The sequence below is a fragment of the Solanum lycopersicum genome, chromosome 1 (genome assembly GCF_036512215.1).
Source record: "Solanum lycopersicum chromosome 1, SLM_r2.1".
In the NCBI taxonomy this organism is placed as follows: Eukaryota; Viridiplantae; Streptophyta; class Magnoliopsida; order Solanales; family Solanaceae; genus Solanum; species Solanum lycopersicum.
The window spans coordinates 69,915,380-69,921,622 of record NC_090800.1 but is presented as its reverse complement, the minus strand read 5'-3'; positions in this window follow the sequence as shown (position 1 = coordinate 69,921,622).

The following is a 6,243-nucleotide window of genomic DNA, read 5'->3' as shown; positions in this document are numbered from 1 at the left end:
GCTTAGATTGAGACATTATGTAAGGAGGAATCAAGATAAGCTTGGTATAGAGAAGCAGATTTACTCTGATGTTATTACCCTTTCAGGACTCTGGGAAGATCTTTTGAAAAAACATCTGCCAACACTTCTAGAAATCATTTTCATAAGATTAAGGTAATAGATAACATGACCAACATGAAATTATTTACTATCCTTCCACAATTAGACTGTCTCATTCGGAATCTAAAATTGATATCCTAGTTCTGTAATCAACTGAGTCATAACAAGAATGTAACAGATCCATGCCAAAATGATATTGAAATCTATTATTTCTTACTCTACAAGGTTTGCTGAGGTGACTTTCTCAAAAATAGTGATAATGCAATTGTTGTATGCCCATCTACCAATAACTGGGTCACAACCTAGAGTAGAGACTCACAAGGATTCTGAAATAGTTTTGGGACTGACAAAAATGTGCAAGTCTATATAAGGAGTGAAAAAAGGAACATGTAGCCCATGGATGAAACGTTGCATAAAAATTCTAAATGGATGACTTGCAACAAACCACTGACCACATTAGGATAATCTTCTTTTTCCTCGCAAGCTTGAAGAGCATACAATGTTATATGACACTGACCACCATCTCAACTAGATGAAGCACCTAGCTGACTTAGGCGACCAGTTGAAGCTGCTGAAGTTGTAGATAGGTACATGTTACCTCTTGTATTTTACTTTATAGAGGATCAATCATTCAACCTATGACCTGACTAACCACACCCAAAGAACCCTTCTATGCCTGCATGACTCTCTCTTGGATGATTCTTACAACACTTTTGACAAGTTTGGGAAATTTTTTTTACGTGAAGCACTCCCTTGTGACTTAGAGTCTAATGCTCTCCCTTCCCTCTTTCTGATCATGTTGAAACATGGGGACGAAGCGCTAGCTTATTAAATGTGTTGGGTTTTTAGACCTTTACTGAAACATTGAGCGATTTCTACTACGTGGCATCTTCTGAGAGTACTCATAGTTATCCATCCTAGTCTTATTGGTATCCTTGTATATTTACATACGTGTATATTCCTAAACCTTTTGAGAATGAATCATTAGTTTTGATAAATTCATATCTGTAAATAACATGGCCTTTCCGCACTCACTATTCACCAGACCGGATACTTCAAAGAAGAACCTGCTCATTTGTGCTTATAAATCGTCAACCATATGTGGAGCATACCTGGAGAGTTGAGTGAACTTCAGCTTGTTTTGTTAGACTACAATAGAACCCAACTTCATGTTTGTGACTAATTAGTACTTAGCCTCCCTAAACACTCTCGAGAAGAACCTATCAAAAAAAACTCAAGAAAAGTAGTTTTATGTCACAGGAGCTGCATCCGCACCCCAGTTGTCTTTCTATTATTTGAACAAAATATGACCACATCCTTAAAATGGTAGGATGCCAAGTCCGCCTTATCGGTACTATCACTTACATTACAAAAAGAATCTTCTTGACCTCATTAATGAAGTTATGTGGTTCCTCATCTACCTCCAACCCTAGAACTTAGGAGGATTCATAAGCATAAAATCTCGAACCATGGTTATAGATAATCGACCTTCAAGGTTTGCCTAACCTAATGTATGTTGATTATTTTAATTGGATACATTTGAGACAAATTCTAGGTTGCATTCTAGAATTTTGCATTTGTAACCTCATGTTTCAGGACTGGAGGAACTGTGTTAGCATTTTATGTATTAGTTAGCAAGGATGCATGATATAAAAGGCATAACAATGGATTACAAAGGGGAGGTTGAATTACACATTGTGAACAATAGAAAAAACAAAATAAGAGAAAATTCTTAGAATACCTAGTACCCTCTCCGTTATAGGTGCTGTACACTACACACCTATGCAAGAAGTAGTGCCTAGTGCATATCTCAGACACCTAAGACTGTTGAACTGATTCTGTCATATGGAGTTTTTCACATCCCACGCCTACCCCATAAACGTATCACAATACTATGATTATGAGTGACCCCAAGCTAACCTTGAATCTGGCAGACAAAAGGCATACTAAACAACTAACTAAGTAAATCATGTACTATGCGGAAGCTAAAAGAAGTGGATATTTTGAATGTGGAAAACCGAATTCATATAACTATTTGATATATCATAAGATACTTGTTATGACCAAACAACACTTAACAACTTGAGTTGAAACTAATATATTCTCTAAAAAGCGTCTAAAAGAATTGAGTTTTAGGGACATTCTTCTAGCTAACTCTATCAAGACTGAAAACTGAAATAAAGACTTAAAAGTAAAAAATGTGTATTGCCCTTGAAGAATGAGAAATCACCACTAAATTTGATGAATTCAAACTGGGAGTTGGACTAAGAGTGATCTGGATTCTTAATTTCTAAACATATATCATAAAACAATGTAGTACAAAAGTATGTGTCAGTACTTTTAATGAACAGAGCATGTAGGATGTGTGTATATATACGCTAAACAAAGTAATAAAATTATTTGAAGCAAAATTAAACTAAATTGGGTGGACCGAACAAGTAATAATCACGAAGCTAACAGGCTAAATTGTATAGTGATGTAAATGCTAAAAATATGTAAATGCAATAACATTCTGACAGTGGGAGGTTCGGTTAACCAACATAAACTTTGTGAGCCCTTTTTAGGGGTATAGGGTTGACTATGGTTTGTTCACTTAAACGAATGCTGAACAAATAGGACTTATGAACTTATGTAGGCACGTTTTTTTGGGACTTAAGGGTACCTGAAATCTAATCCAACTTAGTTCTAAGTCGATTCCCAGATGAATACGAGAAGCTTAAATTGAGTGAAATAATGAGTATCTCAAAGAACTAATATGCTAACTAAGAATGCAACATATATATAGTGAAGCTTTGCATTCCAAACTTTGAGGAAAGATTTAGTCTTATTTTCCTTGCATGTATGATTCTTGATATTTTATAAATTTACACAACCTAGGGTTCTTGGTTTTATTCATGTGACTATACTAATTCACGAACAAATCTTCAAAATGTAGAAACCATAGATCTGAAAAGTTTATGAGATATAAAAGAACTAACTTTACTTAAGGGACCTTATAAGTCAAAGAAACAAAAATGTAAAATCAAACATACATGCTGATGAAAACTAAACATAAATTCTTTGGATTTCGTGGCTGAACTTGAGGAAAACCTCTACCGATTCTTGGGAGAAATTATCGCCTCTTTGTAAGCTTTTCTTTTTAAGTTGGTTGATATTAGGAAAATTAGGTCCTAGGTTATTTCTAACAGATTATGAGGCTTAGAGTGAGCAAACAAATGTAATTTAGGCATAAAATAACATTGGTTAACTGCATAACTTATAGGGGAAAAGAAAAAAAATACCGTGACTTAAAAGATAATAGTCCTCTTTCACAGGCCCATTCATGGACTTCATGAAGGATCACGGGTCGTATGGGAAATCGTGGTTTATCATAGAATTTTGGGTGTTACACTGTCATATTTTAGAGGCGACTTAACGGACCGTGTAGGGTTTAACGGACAATCTAGTGGTCTGTGGTCCCTCACAAGTCATTGGGTTGTTTTATTTGTTTTCAACGCCAATTTGGCAGCTCGTCTTGAGTTCCATGGACCTTGTAGTGTTCTTGTTCCTCCATGTTGTTATTGGGTGTGAGACACAATGAGGGTCACGCATAATAGTCTTATTCACGGCATATGTCCTGCTATGGGGTCCAGCATTTTCGTCTTGTTAAGTCTAAGGTGTTATAGTTTAGTGAAATTTATTATGATTTCTACATTTCATTAGGGTGATATACTTTGTTCTTTCTATAATTCTATTTGTTATCGTTATCTGAGGGTTTTAAGTTTTCTTGTCTCGGTGCGAAAAAAGAATGATATCAAACACATTTTTCAGTTCGCGACACTGTTTCAAACTATGCAGGAATGCATATCGAATATTTCGTATTATCATTTTTGTAATACATGGTAGGGAGACATATGAAATTACATCATATAGGTTATAACTTCATTTAATAAAGTTGTGATTTTCAATTGGCCTTGTTCATTATGCTATGGTGGTTGTTAATGAATGTTTGTATTTACTTGTTGTCTTGGGTACAACGCTGGTAGACTAACAATGAATGAATCAGATACCATATTGGTAAACTAATTATGCGTGCTCGGGTACCATGTCGGCACACTAACAGCCAAAGTTTGGTTCCTATGCGAGTTTAATGTATGTGATTTTTAGTTCGTTGAGAGGACCGAATATTTTCATTGTGATCATGTGAGATATGTACTTATACATTATTTGACCCAAGTGTTGTTGTTTCAAGACACGTGACTCAGAGTCTATGTGGTTGATAATTGTTGTTATGTTACACATTGTTCTATGTTACTATATTGTACTGACCGTTTACATCCATATATTTGTGTCTCCATGTGATCCCACTAGTACTCTATGGTTTGTGTAGTGGTATCCAGGTTCTTTTTCATGTTGAGTAAAAGACCTCTTCCGGCGGTTATTTCGAGACCTCTGTTGAGAGTGTCTAATTTCTAGTCCAAGGGTGAGCTCCATCTTTCAGGATACCATGGATCCTTCTAAATCTTCTTATCCATTTATTTAGGCATAGGCTTATATGTTTTAGTTATTGTTCAGTTTGGAGGTTGCATCTCAAGTTCAACTATTTAGTGTTTTGGCATGATGATTTTAAGTTATGGGGTAATTTTTGCGTCACTATTTTTGTAATTATCTAATTTAGTTTATATGGATTCAATTCTTTAGTAAATTAATTGTTTCGTATATTTTCTTGCCAAGAGTGGTTTTATTTATACAGTGTTGGTTAGTCTGGGTTAGTCTTTAATTCTCCCACAAGGTTGATTAGTGTTGGTGCCACTCACGGCGGTTTGAGTCGTGAGAATATCATCCTCGTTAGGATGATATAATTTCATGTCAACATAGTTACGAAATTAAATTGATTTATCCATCTAAAAATAAAAAAATACATTTAATATTTGCTACTAAAATTTATTTAATCATACATTGTAAGAGAATAATAAATTAATACGACTTGGTATGCCAACTAAAAATCTATTGAGAGAAATAATTTGTTTCTAGGGAATAAAGTTGTAGTTTGATGACTCAATAGGAAAAACAATTAAAATAATTTTAGTGAAAAAAATATTAAAAATGAACATTACATGAATTTGCCTTTAATGCTACCAACCAAAAAAGTGTTCAAAGAAAAAAAAAGTAAAGACACTAAGTATTTATATAGGTAGTTTCTTTTTACCCTGACTTTGCCTTCTCCGCCTTTTGTGTTCATTCTATCATACAAGATTCTTAATCCAGTTAATCGGCCCCGAAAAAGTTTGAGGTTTACACTTGTGCCTTGTTAATTTCATTGATCTATCTGTGTGTGTATATATATATCTTCTCTTATAAAATTATCTAGGATATTTTTGTTTTTTTCGTTTTCTTTGATATTATTAATATTCTCTTATAATTTTACGTATTCATGTTCTAGTACATCTAGGGAGCATTAGAGAAGCTTGATCATTTTGAGTTTGACAAAATTTTAAAAGAAATAATTATTGATATGGTGAAAATTAGTTTTACTTGTTATAGATCTAAAGGTAGTAGCCACTTTTAACAATTTTCCTTGACTAAGAAGTTTTTAAAATTGATTTTCTCCAAATTTATTTATTTGGTTTAAAATAAATTCAAATATAAGATAATTTTTTTTGATCACTAATCTAATGAATCTTTAAAGATGCATGATTACAGTAGATCAAATTTCAATTTTTTATATGGATCTAAGCTTTACATATCTTTTCTCTCTTTACACCTACAATATAATTTTATTTTAAGAATGAAAGTTCTAATAAAAGTGATTTTATCATCTTCGGTTTTGCCATTAAAAGAGAAATAATTCTTTTTATGGGTAAAAATTAATTTAAATTGTTATAGATCTAGAGGTTGTGGGCGCCATTAATTTTTTTTTAAAAAAATACAATAACTTTAAAAATTGATTTTTTTTTCAAAATGTATATTGTTTTTTAAAAGAAAGTTTGATTAAGTCTAGTTTTTTAAATATACGACCAATGTACTTGGTAAATCGTTTGAGCTTCATCACCACAACAATAACTATTCTTGTTCTTGAATATATAAATTGATAGACAAACATCTTTTATTTTGACTTTTTATGTGTATGTATTCTAGCACTTTGATTAAGTTCTTATGATATTA